This window comes from Lissotriton vulgaris, chromosome 1_1, assembly GCF_964263255.1.
Source record: "Lissotriton vulgaris chromosome 1_1, aLisVul1.2, whole genome shotgun sequence".
In the NCBI taxonomy this organism is placed as follows: domain Eukaryota; kingdom Metazoa; phylum Chordata; class Amphibia; order Caudata; family Salamandridae; genus Lissotriton; species Lissotriton vulgaris.
The window spans coordinates 1087452754-1087467123 of record NC_141685.1 but is presented as its reverse complement, the minus strand read 5'-3'; the positions used below and the strand labels follow the sequence as shown (position 1 = coordinate 1087467123).

General features: G+C 46.0%; 1 protein-coding gene across 1 annotated transcript in view; it reads right to left on the bottom strand.

Moving 5' to 3' along the window:
• ENTHD1 (ENTH domain containing 1) overlaps positions 1-14370 on the bottom strand; it is a 1212238-nt gene that overhangs the window by 475519 nt on the left and 722349 nt on the right. The gene's annotated exons all lie outside the window — the stretch shown is intronic.

The following is a 14370-nucleotide window of genomic DNA, read 5'->3' as shown; positions in this document are numbered from 1 at the left end:
TTAAAACAATTATTTTTCTTCTGAATTTTGACTACATCACTGTTCTTTTGGGAATATATAAATCTTACTCCAATTGTTCTTCAATTCTTTGCACATGACTCCTATTCAAACACCAAAGTTTCTGGATCCACACTGACACCTGGGAAATTAAAAGTTAAGGAATTTGCAGCTATAAGTTTCTATCAGATGTAATTGTTTACAAAATAAAAATAACGACCACTGAATAATGCCCTAGTTACTTACCAGCAATCTTGATTACTCTCTATCCAAGTCTTCCTCACTACACTCATTACTTGATGATCAATAGCTCCTGTGGACAGACCTTCTAAAGCAAAAGTTAACATGATAGTTAAGATGGGTGACTCCCTATTCCTCTAATCAACATAAAAAGGTAGTCAAACTCTTGCACATCCTGTTTCTAGTTCCAAGTCTCAATTAATGTCCCCCTGGGGTGGGAAGGATGAGAAACTAGGCTGAGGCGAGGAAGACTTGAATTCGCAATAATGAAGATTACTGGTAAGTAACTGGGGCATTACATCCTCATATGTCTTCCTTGCTGAAGACTACCTGATCAGCTGATACCAAAGCCTAGATTGGCTTCATAATCATATCACTAACAGAATCATAGACTTGTGACATGAGAAGGCAAACAGTAAAGGTTTAATAAGGAAACAAAAGATGTGGAACCCCAGCACCCCGTTCCAATCTATAGTGGTCCATGAATGTTTGAGGCGATGACCATGTGGCCGTATTACAAATCTCCTCAATTGACACCCTATAAATGATGTCTCAGATGTCAATCTGCTCCTTGTTGGTCTACCCTGGATCTGGTTTACCCAGAGAATCATATGCCAACACAATTTGTTACTTCATCCATCTCCTCTGGGAAGAATTGAAAAGTTGTAATCCATTTCTTACTGTGCCAAAAGTCACATATAGATTTTTGCCTTTCTGACCTACTCTGTTATCTCCAGGAAGACCAAGAGAGTTATAGAAAAGAGTCTTACTCCGATTGAGGATAATGAGCTACAACTGGTAGCACCACCTCTCAAGAACAATGAAAAAAGAGCAGAATCTTATTTTTTTTTTTGAAGACCTTTATTTGCATTTGTTAGTTGTACACAGCCAAGAGCCTACAACCCTGGGGCCGGCTGCAAAGTAAAACACAAAACCTGTCAGTGATGTATACATATAGTTCTTAGTGCAATAACGATAGGTCCGGCTTAGCAACGCAGTGTTTGAGGTCTCACAGTTTTTTGATTTTGTAGATGCATAACAGTGAATGAAAAACAAACAGTAGAACAGAAAATAGGAGACCATTACATGCCTAACAACATACCATTACGATAAGTGCGAAGCAAGGAATGCCAGGGGCATACAGGGCCGAGGGGGTGAACCGGTTCCGCACATCAGTACTAAGAGCAGAATCTTTGAGACAAACTTAGGGCTAAGTCTCAAAACCACTGTGTTGGGAAAACCTTCCTAAATGGTTCTGATTTAAAAAATCATCAAATTCACCTTTCCTTCTGACCAAGGACACGGCCACTAAGAACCCCGCCTTTAGAGTAGTGAATTTTAAGTCAGCCCTGTCTAAAGGCTCAAAGAGAGGATGTAGGAGTGGTCTTAATACAGTGATAGACAAAGAAGACATGGTCACTTAAGGACAAAACCTTTCATCAGCCTTGATACCAAAGGATGTAGCTGATCAAGGAGAGGGCTCTTAAAAGGTCTTAGTTCTGCCCACTCTGTATTGAGTGTAGAAATAGCTAACCCCAGGCACACCCATCGGGTAAAAAATCTGGGACGCTTATGGGAACCATTGATACAGAGACAAAGCCCTTATACCTGCACCATTTTTCATAGTTTGACCAATGCTTTGAATAGGCTCTAAGGTTAGAAGGACGTCTAGTTTGCTAATTATTATTTTATTTATCTGATCACTTGGTATCGCACACAAATCACTCCTGAAGGAAGATCGAAGTGCTGCGCAAGAGGAGAAGGTGAAATCTAAAATAGCCACGTTTTAAGCCCCTTCTTGAGGGAAGTGGAGTCAGAGCAGGTGCGAAGGCCTGAAGGAAATTTGTTCCTATGGTAGGGGGCAGTGTAGGAGAGCAATCTACCGCCATAGCTTGAGGTGCAGCTGCAAGGAATCACCAAAAACGCCTTGTCCATCGATCTCAGACATCCAGAATGAAGATAAGGATTTAAAAGGGACAACAGATAAGTTGGCCACTACTTAAGTTGGGCTTTGTGTGTCAAACAACAAAGTTTAAAGATGGCTCGCTTCCTAATACGCAGCCAACAAAACTTTCTATAGATCGGGGAAGAAGGCGAGCACGAAGGAAGGTTACTGATTACACAGCAGTATTCTAGACCACCTGCTGTGTGACAGCAGGGTATCATTTATTGAGATCAGCAAGACCTTTCCATATTCCAGGTGACTGGTGATAAGAGCCTGGACCAGAGGCTTCCTACCAGAGTCGGGGAGCCAGGGCTTTTTTAAAAAGCCTCAAAGTAGCAAAACATTTTACTTTACTTTATTTTGGAGTCATTTATATAGCGCATGAATCATCCCCAAGGGGATCTCTCGGCACCTGAGAAAGAAAGACCTCATGCAGTGTAAGATCTTAGAATAGCCAGGTCTTAAGCATTTTTTTAAATTGAGGCAGATTAGGGCAGGCGTGAATTTGATCGGGGAGGTCATTCCAATGTTTGGGGGCCAGATAAGAGAAAGTGCGACCACCCATTTTAACTTTCCTTATTCTTCGGCTGCAGAGCAAGCTGCGGTTACTAGATCTGAATTGACGTCCATGTTGATACCGCTCACATTTGTTGGTCAGATAACCCGGTCCCGTTCCATGCATATGCTTGAAGACGGAGCATAGCAGCTTGAAGATGGCTTGTTTCCTGACCGAAAGCCAATGTAATAGGCGTAGGAGAGGAAGAGAGGGGGTTTGTGATGGTTTGTTCAGGGCAAGACAGGCTGCCATATTTTGCACGACCTGTAGTTTGGATTACAGATCCTCCCTAATTCCTACCAGCAAAGAGTTGCCCTAATCAAGGCGGCTGATTAGGAGCGACTGAATGAGAACCTTCCTGGCGGTAAGCGGGATCCATTGTAAGATCTTTCTAAGCATCCGCATGGTCCCAAAGCAGGTGCCTGCAAAAGTCTTCACCTGCTCCTCCATCGATAACTTATTATCTTTTCTGACCCCTAGGCTCTTCGCCCAACCTCTGGGGGAGGGAGCTTCTCCTAGCTCTGATGGCCACTAGTCAGTAGCCCACAGTTCTTCTGCCTTGCCAAACAGGAGTATCTCCGTTTTAGAGGAGTTTAGTTGCAGAAAATTCTTCCTCATCCAGTTTGCTATGCTAGTCATACAATTTATGAACTTAGCTTTGGTAACAGTAGGGTCCTTCTCTATCAGCTGCGTATCATCAGCGTAGGAGATGGTTTCAAACCCACGGTTCCGGATGATTTAGGCCAAGGGAGCGACATATAGATTGAATAATGTAGGGCTCAAAATAGAGCCTTGAGGGACCCCCTTACACACAGCAGCTGTGTGTAACACATAGGAGTCCAACTGGACACATTGTGTTTGGTTGGAAAGATAGCTCTGGATCCATTTAAAGGCCTGACCTCCGACACCAGTCTCTTGAAGCCTGTTCAGCAGGATATGATGAGAAATGGTGTTGAAGGCTGCAGACAGGTCCAGCAACACCAACATCACTGGAGAATCCTTATCCATTGACATCCTGAGCGTGTCGGTAACCTCCAATAAGGCAGCCTCAGTGCTGTAAGATGCTGTTGAAGCCGGACTGAGATGGGTCCAATATCTTGTTCTGTTCTAAGTAACTGGAAAGATGTCTGTTAATTAGTGTCTCCATGATTTTAGAACAGCAAGGGAGATAGGTCTATAATTCTGTAGGTCCGTAGGGTCTGCTAGAGATTTTTTAAGCAGGGGCTTAATATGTGCATTTTTCCATTTACATGGAAAAGTGGCCGTTGCTGTTGAGATATTGCCGATATCGGCCAAGGTGTCCGCTAAGATAGGGGCTAGCTCAGTCATAACCGCGAGTGGTACCGGGTCTAAAGCCAAACCCGATTTAGCCTGAGACAGTAGGACACCCACCTGTTCCTGCGTGCTGATGAGGCACCCTTCTAGGGTCAGGGAGCCGGGGAGGGCTTCGAGGGGATTTCTCTTGTGGGCTTTCTCTTCCAACCCAAAGGAGCGATATATTATATCGATCTTATTATTTAAATGGCTCGCTAAAAGATCACAGAGCTCCTCTGTGGCTGGCGGTAGAGAAAACATGTGCCGCAAGTGAAGCTGACATGGTCTTTCATGGAGAGAGCTCAATCCAGCCTTATGCGCAGATTTTTTTACTACCTGCCTCAGTGTAGGAGCCATACTAATATGTACGGGCCACCTATCCGCCGACCATATGTCAGTAGCCTTACCAAAAAGCATGATCTCTGTCTTATCGCTGTTCAATTGGAGACATCTGTTACTCATCATGATAGCGACTTTCATCATGCTGATTGTGAATTTACTCTTCACCATGTCAGGATCAGGACCAAAGGAAAACGGTAGGTGCGTGTTATCTGCATATGACCCCCCCAGGCTCTAATGATTCGTGCTAATAGCGCCATACAGATGTCAAACAAAGTGGGGCTCGCGCACGATCCCTTGCGTCATCCCTTGTCCATATGCATCAGTGCCGACTTGAAAGAATCCAAGCGGATTGGGTTCGGTGGGCAAGGAAGTCCATGACCCAATGTAGTGCCCTGCCGGATAGCCCTGCCTCGTGAAGCCTGTGAGTAAGAATAGAGTGGTAGAAAGTGTCAAATGCTGCTGATAAATCCAACAGTTCCAACATGACAGGAGTTCCACATTGAGGGAGAGCCTGATATTATCTGACACAGCCTATACCGCGGTCTCTGTGCTGTGAAGCTCTATAAAACCTGATTGCGAGAGGACGAGGATGCTGTTAGCTTCAAGAAAGGCAGAGAGTTGTTTATTAATAAACCTTTCTAAGGTTTTCGCAAGGATAGGTAATAGCTAAATAGGCCTATAGTTGGAAAAAACTGTTGGATCAGCAGTAGAATTTTCCGGCAGCGGATACACAGAAGCACCCTTCCGGTCCCCAGGCACTTTAGCAGTAGTAAGCGAAAGGTTGAATACGTCTGTGACCATGGGACCAGGCATACCGCTAGGCTAGCTGTTGTCTTGGGTGGGCAAAGGTCCTGTGGAGAACCGGACTTGGCATGGAGAAACAAATCCAACTCTTGGTCTTCTGAACAAGGTTCAAAGTCACACAGGCTTCCCATAGCTAAAGGATGTGGAAGATTGGAGTCAAACTCATTCTAAGGCAGGAAAATTACTGAAAATTATCTCAGTTTCTGTTTTCAAACAAGTCAGCTATTTCATTGCAAAGCTCTTGTGAAGCCACGGTTATAGTGGCACATGTCCGAGGGTTTCTGAACCTGTTCAGTACTTTATATAGCTCTTTGGTGGAGTTCACCCCTTTAGAAGCAAACCTTAGACAACAAATTCACCCTATCAGGAGCCAGGCTTGAAAATGCATCCTATCTAACATGTTTAGATGAAGGGGAGAGCCTACCAGAGTGAGAGTATGTAATGAAATCTCCTAATGTGGCTGGATTCATTGCTCTCCCAAGATGGGATAAAAGGGTGCCTCTGCCAGCTTGGGATTATCAGCAGTACTAGAAGCTTGTTCTCTTTGCTCTTCTTTAGTACTCTGGAATCATATGAATTGTTGGAAGTGCATAGAGAAGTTCAGTCGCCCACCTGAAAGACAAGGCATCCAATCTCAATGGCTCTTGGCAAGGAATAATTGTGCTGAAGAGTGGGAGAAAGTCATTCTTTCCTTAGGCGAACCTCCCAAACCTCCTCTGCAAACTGTGGAACACAGTCTTTGTTAATGATAATATGCTAATCAGAAGAAACACGCTGCTTAGGTAATCTGCTGCCTAATTTTCTTTCCCCAGAAGGTAAACTGTCCATAAAGAGCTCAGGCTGGACTGACTCTGCCCAGGAACCTCCTGTACTAACAGGCTGAGGGTTTGAACCCTGCACCCTCCTTGATGATTCAAGTATCCCATTACTACTCTGTTGTCGGTGTTGATTTGTAAAGGAAGACCCACTACCTGGGTAGAAAATTCTGTCAGAGTGAGATGTACTGACTTGAGCTTTCTGTAGTTGGACAAGTAGGCTGACTTGTGACTCATCCTCTTTCCCTGGACTGACAGACTGTCTAGTGTGGCACAAGAAAGCGGCACTTCCTGTATCTTTATAGTAACCAGAAAATGGTCCATGACATGATAATTGCGCCTCCCTTTTCAACCAACTACAGAGATATACTCCTAAAGCCGCACCCGCCCGCAGGATACAAGACTGTCAGGAGAGTCTGCAGGGGATATTCTGGGTCCCGAGAGACAAACGGTACGCAAAGATGCTTTTCACTTTCTCCTAACACACTGAGTCCACTCAGCTAGACTTTTCACAAATGACTTCTCTGAGACTGCTAAAGTACGGTTTAAAGTCACAGAAATCCGCTCATTCTACCAGATTTAAACATACCGCTATGGAGTTAGCTATTGCAGGACCTCAAGACTTGGTATTGCGTCTAGCAAAGCTAGAGCTCTACCCTCATTGGTGGCATTTAAATATCATTTAACTTACCTGATAGTTGCTTGAAGATGTACTTTTTTTTAAACTGCTTAGGAGAAAAGGAAGTTTCCATCTTGGAAAGATGGTAAATTAGCATGTTGGCTCTTGCTTTAAAAGGTATGTCTGCAGGAGCTATCGCTCATCAAGTAATGACTGTGGTGATAAAGGCGGACAAGGAGGTAATGTGTATTACCCGCCCTCCAGTGGGCACGCTATCATTTGTTGTGATTATAGCGTTTTTTCACCTGAGTCAATCGCATTTACTTGGACCACTGGATTTCAGTAGTGCTACAGTGTGCAACACACTTCTGTTTTGTATATAACCCAATCTCAAATTCTCAATTTCAAGTCAACTATACAAATGTTCTTCCCTACCTCTAGTGGACTTGATTATCTCAACTTTTTCAATTATTAATATAACGGCCTGTACCTAATTGACCTCAAGTGGACTCTCTGTCCTAATATTTAGCAATGTCATCATTCCAACTGGCTTACTCTTTGTTCATTTGAATATTCATCTGTTGGTTTTTTTCATCCCAAATGTTCAAAACCATATGGTAAGCAGTTTAAGACATATTTAGACTTTAATTGTTTGACCATTTTCGCACAGTCAACTTGTTTCAGTTAAACTCACTGTATTGATTGAGTGGATTTTAAACCTGTAGTGTAGTTCCTAGTTTCCCACTAGGCCCTGCGCATTGGAATAACATAAACAGTAGTATCGACGTGGAACTGCGGATATTCCAAGCCTCCACTGACTATGCTAAACTTAATTGGGTGTGTTACCAACTAGCTCAGAGGTCACTGGAAACTTTCTTCTCTGCATGGGAAGTGATCAGCTTCCCTGGCACAGACAAGAAGGGATTCAGCTTTCCAACAACCGTGCAACATGACAACTTTGCTCCTCAGATCAAGAGTCAATCTCTAGGGTCGTGTGAAACAATAGACATGTATTTCACTCAGTCAGGTTAGTGCAGTTTACTTTCACGATATGTAGAGAATAGAGAGACGGGCGTTTGTCAATAAAGGGTTAACATTTATTGAACAGTCTTTCTTCTCGTACAAGAGAAATGTATTGCCACAATTGCAAGACTTGTTATTATAAAAAGTACGTACAGTAAGATAAGAATTGCGAAATAATACTGTAAAAGCATTGATATGGTTTCTTAGCCATACAATGGTTTAAAAGTAATAAAACATATATACATTCATATATACATTAGGCTAACATACTCAACTGGTGCTTCTAACTACGCCTACCCCAGTGTGCCTGACTTAAGCCTAACACGTGGAAGGGGAGTAAGTAAGTAGCTTTAAGTTAAGTTGGTTTTGCCAAGGTTTGCTTCAAGAATTCTCGTCTAAGGGTTTAGTCAACACCATACCTCTGAATAGAATGATGGAAGTCTGGTATTTTCTTCAGGGGGCACTCGATATCCCAGTCACCCGCGAGGGCAGACCGGAAACGCTGGAGCTGGATTTCTCTGCAGGAGAAAGGCAGCGGCTCTCTTCTCAGCGCGTCGGGAGGAGGAGGGGGGACAGCGTCCGCGGCAGCTGGAATCTGCTGGGCTCTTCGCAGAGGGACGGCTGTTCAGCTCCTAAGCGTACTGCACCATCGTTCGCGCTTTAGCAGCGATAATGGTATCAGTAGCTTCACCACCAAGGGACAGCAGCAGCAGCGTACTGCATGCAGCAGCAATGGGATGCACAACAGGGTGCACGACAGCATACAACAGCACGACAGCTTATTGCTTAAGGCAACGTTGGTAATATTTATACCTGACAGGTGCCGGGTTTGACGCAAGTTTGCTGGACATAAGACGTCAATTAAAGATGTCACTAGGAAGTGATAGCTATCAGTTGCTCATTAGAGTTCCATTACTAATCAAAACACAGCAAGCGGGGATTTCCAGGTTTGCTGAGTTTTTATCTTGTTGAAGAACTCGGAGTGTTAATCTAGGAATATCAGATAGTGACTTCTGCTCTGTCATTGCACTAATTGGTTGCAAAGGAAGTGGCAGAGAACTATGCTGGAATGTGGCTCTGTTCGTGTGAGGCCAGAGATGACTTTCTGAAAATCGCACTTGAACGGTTATGCCAATATAGGGAATAAATGGATTTATAGCCGAATAGGGGCATAAGGTCACAGTATCGATCAGGAACCTAGATAAACACGCAACAAACCCTGTACGTTCAATGACATATACTAAGGACATACTATTGCTATAAAAAAGTCTTAATTTCCTTTATATTCTCATACTTCACTGTGCAAGCTTTTGTGTTTTTCCCATTTTTACAGGTTTTTCAATGGTTAGAGATAAAAAACAGTTGACAGGTTGTTTCCATCATAAACCTCCTGCCCACCTTCCCTTGTGTGTAGTGGTTGTACCCCAACATACCTTGTAAAGAGCGTTATAGCTTTTTTAGTTCTTGCCTAACGCAGCGCGCATGCGCTGCACTAGGAGAGGGCCTCTTGCAATCACTTCAGACTTAGGAGACTTCTCTGTGTGGGTCTGCCTCCTTCCAAACATCCCATTGCCTTTGCGTGTGGTTTTCAATAATGGCCAAAGACGGGTGCATGTCCCCCTTGCCTAAAAACTTTCACTCCCATGGTATGATATGATATGATATAAATGTTATTGTTTCGATTAATTAAAATTGTTACAATGAAAAACTAGCGGAGATGTTCCAACGCTTAATTAATTCAGTTATGGTCAGTGTCTATTCAACAAATATTAAATACGAAATGAATAAAATAGATTTAAAATGTTAAATGTAACGCTAATATAAGTAAAACAGTACAAATAGTGTCAATGCCTTGAATTAGTTACAATCCCTGATTAGGCGATGATTTAGAGTTTTTTAATTGAAGTGCAAACCTATAAAAAGTTTCCATTGCGACTGTGCGGGTATGTGTTCGGTGCTTTTGCCATGAGGACTTCAATTAAAGTGCAATGTGCGAGGCATTAGCTAAAAGTTCTTTCACCTTGTGTGCGAATTTCGCAAATCTTGTACGTGTTCCATATTTTAGAAACAATGGTTTTAGTAAAGTGCAGCAGGCCTGTGGCCTGTGCTAAAGAGTGGCATATGCAGACCAAATGAGCCATGATTTCCTCATACTGTTGGCACAGTCGGCAACTACTGACCACCCCAATGATTTCCAGTGCATGTTAATGTCTTTTATCGGAGGTACCATAAGTCTCACTGCTAAAATTCGCTTTAAGATTGACTTATTTAAGGCGGCCTCAAGGTAAGGCTGCTTTGGGCGGTCCTCATAGGAGGTGGCAAGAATCCCAATGTTACTACTGGAGAGCCTCTTTTCCTTCATATCCTCTTTCTTAGAGAGTGATCTAACTTGTTTTCTTAAGATCGATTTTAGGATACCGGGCTGATGGATAAAATTCTGCCAGTTGGTCATGTCAAGATGCAATTCTGTACAGGCAATGTGCAGGCTGTTGGACCACAAGTTATTTTCTTCCTCACTCCCATGGCCTGGGGGCCTCAGGAGCAAGCAGTGGTGCGCATTGTGCCAGCTGCATTCCTCCCTGATCGTTATCTTGACTTTCGCGGCTGCGCTTGTTAGCAGGGATTTTATTGCTGTTTTTAAGCTGCTTGCCCCGCGCCCCTCCCCCTTTAAGCTCCTCTGTTCAGGGGTGTACTGTGAGCCACACCACAATCTTACAGCCAGCTCTTCCATCCGGTAGTTATTAATAAAATTAGTGTTGGATGCCAAGCACAGCATAACCGAAGTTCACGTCCTCTTTGTACTACTGCACATTCTATACACAATTGTTTTGGATCGGCTGAGTTTTCTTACTGTGATTGTCTAGGCTGTTCACCAAATAGGATCTTGACAAGAAGAAAAGCCGAAATGCTGGTAAAAGGTCAGAATTGGTTTTCCATTTAAAAATTGTCAGCGGTCTGCATCGTTTCTGACTTTGCTTCCTCTTGAAAATAACAGAGTTCTCGAGCAGAGCAGAGGAAAGACACAAGAGGAGACGGAAAGAATTGAGTGACTTCAGTGGCATGAAATTTGTCTGGCTCTCCTTTCGGCAACCTTATGCTGGATTGGTTTTGAATGGAGTCAAAACCCTGGAGACTCGCTGGCGACCTGTACTGGCGGAATTGCGGCGAGGGCTTGATTGGACAATCGTAGTTGGCGGGTGGGGGTGTAGAAGGACAGTCGCGTGTTGAGGCATTCGGGTCCTAGGTCGTTGAGGGCTTTGTGTGCGTGGGTGAGGAGACGGAACGTTATTCTCTTGTTGATGGGGAGCCAGTGGAGGTCTTTCAGGTGACCGGAAATGTGAGCTTGACGAGGGATGTCCAGTATGAGTCTGGCTGAGGCGTTTTGGATGCGTTGGAGTTTTTTATGTAGTTTGGCTGTGGTTCCGGCGTAAAGGGTATTTCCGTAATCCAGTCGGCTTGTGACCAGTGCGTGGGTGACTGTCTTTCTTGTTTCGGTGGGGATCCAACGGAAGATTTTTTTGAGCATGCGTAGGATGTTGAAGCATGATGATGAGACGGCGTTGACTTGTCTGGTCATCGAGAGGGAGGAGTCCAGGATGAAGCACAGGTTACGTGCATGATCCGTAGGTATGGGTGCGGTTCCCAGGGCCGGTGGCCACCATGAGTCGTCCCAGGCAGAGGGGGATGATCCTAAGATGAGGACTTCCGTCTTGTCCGAGTTTAGCTTTAAACGGCTGTTCTTCATCCACTCGGCTACTTCTTTCATTCCTTCGTGTAAGTTGGTTTTGGCGGTGTTTGGGTCTTTGGGGAGGGAGAGGATCAGCTGGGTGTCGTCTGCGTAGGAGATGATGTTGAGGTTGTGTTGGCGCGCGATGGATGCGAGGGGACTCATGTATACGTTGAAGAGGGTGGGACTGAGTGATGATCCTTGTGGAACGCCGCAGATGACTTCGGTGGCCTCTGATCTGAATGGGGGGAGGAGGACTCTCTGGGTTCTTCCGGTGAGGAACGAGATGATCCAGTCCAATGCTTTTCCTTGTATTCCGACGTTGCTGAGGCGTTGTATGAGGGTGCTGTGACAGACTGTGTCGAAGGCTGCGGAAAGGTCAAGTAGGATGAGGGCGGCTGTTTCTCCATTGTCCAGTAGCGTTCGAATGTCGTCTGTAGCTGCGATGAGGGCGGTTTCGGTGCTGTGTTTGGCTCGGAAGCCGGACTGTGATGAGTCGAGGGATTTGTTAGATTCAAGGAAGGCGGCGAGCTGACTGTTGACGGCTTTCTCAATGACTTTGGCAGGGAATGGGAGGAGCGAGATGGGGCGGTAGTTCTTAAGTTCAGAGGGGTCTGCTGTGAGTTTCTTCAGAAGGGCGCTGAGTTCAGCATGTTTCCAGCTTTCCGGGAAGGTAACGGAGTTGAGGGAGCAGTTGATGGCATCTCGGAGATGGGGAGCGATGATGGAGTCTGCTTTGTTGAACATGTGGTGGGGACATGGGTCGGTTGGCGATCCTGAGTGGATGGAGTTCATTAGGCGGATGGTGTCTTCAGTGGTGATTGGGTTCCAGGCGCAAAGGTTGTTAGAGTGCGGTTTTGGTTCGGAGTTGGGTGGAGTGGACTGGTCTTCGGACTGGTTTTCAAAGCTGTTATGTATGTCGGCGATTTTGTTGTGGAAGAATGAGGATAGAGAGTCGCAGAGGTCTTGGGAGGGAGTGATGTCGTTGGTGCCGGCGGTGGGGTTGGTAAATTCTTTGACGATGTTGAATAGTTTCTTGCTGTTTTGGGCGTTGTTGTCAAGTCGATCTTTGAATGCTGATTTCTTGGTGGATCGGATCAGTTGGTGGTGTTTGCGGGTGGCGTTCTTGAAGGTGGCTAGGTTGTCAGTTGTTGGGTTTTTTCTCCAGGCTTTCTCGAGGGTGCGACAGAACTTCTTGGATTTCTTAAGGTCATCGTTGAACCAGGGGGCTTTTTTGCTACCTTGCTTGATTTGATGGTTTTTCAAGGGTGCTAGTTCGTCGGCGCTGTGGGTGATCCATTGTGTGAGGTTGGTGGCTGTTTGGTTTGGGTCCGATGATTTGGCAGGAGGGTTTTGGTGAAGCGATGTGAAGAGCTGGGCGGTGGTAATTTTGTTCCAATTTCTTCGGGGAATAGGTTGTGGGGGGTTGTGGGTCGTGGTCTTTTTGTAGTTGAAGTGAACGCAGCTGTGGTCCGTCCAATGGAGAGCTGTGGTGTGATCGAAGGAGATGTGTTTGCTGGAGGTGAAGATTGGGTCGAGCGTGTGCCCGGCAAAGTGGGTGGGGGTGTCAACAAGTTGTTTGAGTCCGAGATTGGCCAGGTTGTCCAGAAGGGTGGTGGTGTTGTTGTCATTTTTCTTTTCCAGGTGGAAGTTGAGGTCTCCCAGTAGAATGTAGTTCTCGGAGGGAAGGGCATGTGGGCTGATGAAGTCAGTGATGTCTTCGCTGAATTGTGTGCGGGATCCTGGTGGTCTGTAGATGAGGGTGCCTCTGAGTGTGGTCTTGGGGTCGGTGTGGATCTGGAAGTGAAGGTGTTCGGCGGTAGCGAGGTTATCGTCGGAACTGGTCGTGATGCTGATGGTGTTCTTATGGACGATGGCTATGCCTCCTCCTGTTTGGTTGATACGGTCCTTTCGAATGATCTTGTAGCCGTCCGGGATAGCTATGGCGATGTTGGGCGCTGATGAGGCGTTCATCCAGGTTTCTGTAAAGAAGGCGACGTCCGGCGATGTGGTGTCGAGTAGGTTCCAGAGTTCAATGGAGTGTCTGTCGACCGAGCGGCTGTTGAGCAGGATGCACTGTAGGTGGTTATTGTCGGAGCTCTGTTTGGAGTCTGTGGATTTGGGGTGGGTCCTGATGCAGTCGAACTTGCAGGAGTGGCAGGTGAAGGGTCCATGGGTGTGTCCTGGGGTAGCTTGGTAGCATTTTGGTGTGCGGCCGGGGTTAAGGGCTGAGAGGGTTGCGGCGTTGTACGTTATGCGGGAGGAGTGGATTTTGCGGGGGCCAGGAGGTCTGGCGCTGGGCGCGGTCTAGGCGCAGACGGGCGTAGACGGGTTTACCTTTGGCACACCTTCGGGGCGCATAGGGCGCGACCGCTGCGCGCAAAGGCATCGGTCATAAGTGGATAGTGGAGGGGGGTGGGGCGAGGGAGGAGCAGCTGGGAGGCGGGAGCGGGGTGGAGAGCTGGGCTGGGAGGCACAACAACAAACAACAAAATGGCAGCAAGCCAAAAGCGAAACAGGATGAGATTGGGGCACGACCTTAATGAAGCGCTATGAAACTGGGCAGCACAGTCAGGCAACAATTATCAAAGCAGGCAAAGCGAGTGACACAGTAAATAATAATGGCACAGTAAATAATAAAGCACGGTCTGATAGTACAACGCTAAAATGACTTAGTATTCAGCAGTGCGAGCAAGTCTGGCAATAAGCGCTGCGATGACTAATAGATACTGGCAGTGCGAGCAAAGCGTGCAATGCGTGGAAATCAGAGCGCTACGATACCAGGTTAATGAGCAGGGAGCAGCGAGGGGAGCGACCGCTTCTGAGAGGCTCAGGACGGTCACAGTGCTAATGCTGGACGAGTAGGGCTTACACTCTCTGTGGGAGGGAGGAGCAGCTGGGAGGCGGGAGCGGGGTGGAGAGCCGGGCTGGGAGGCACAACAACAAACAACAAAATGGCAGCAAGCCAAAAGCGAAACAGGACGAGAT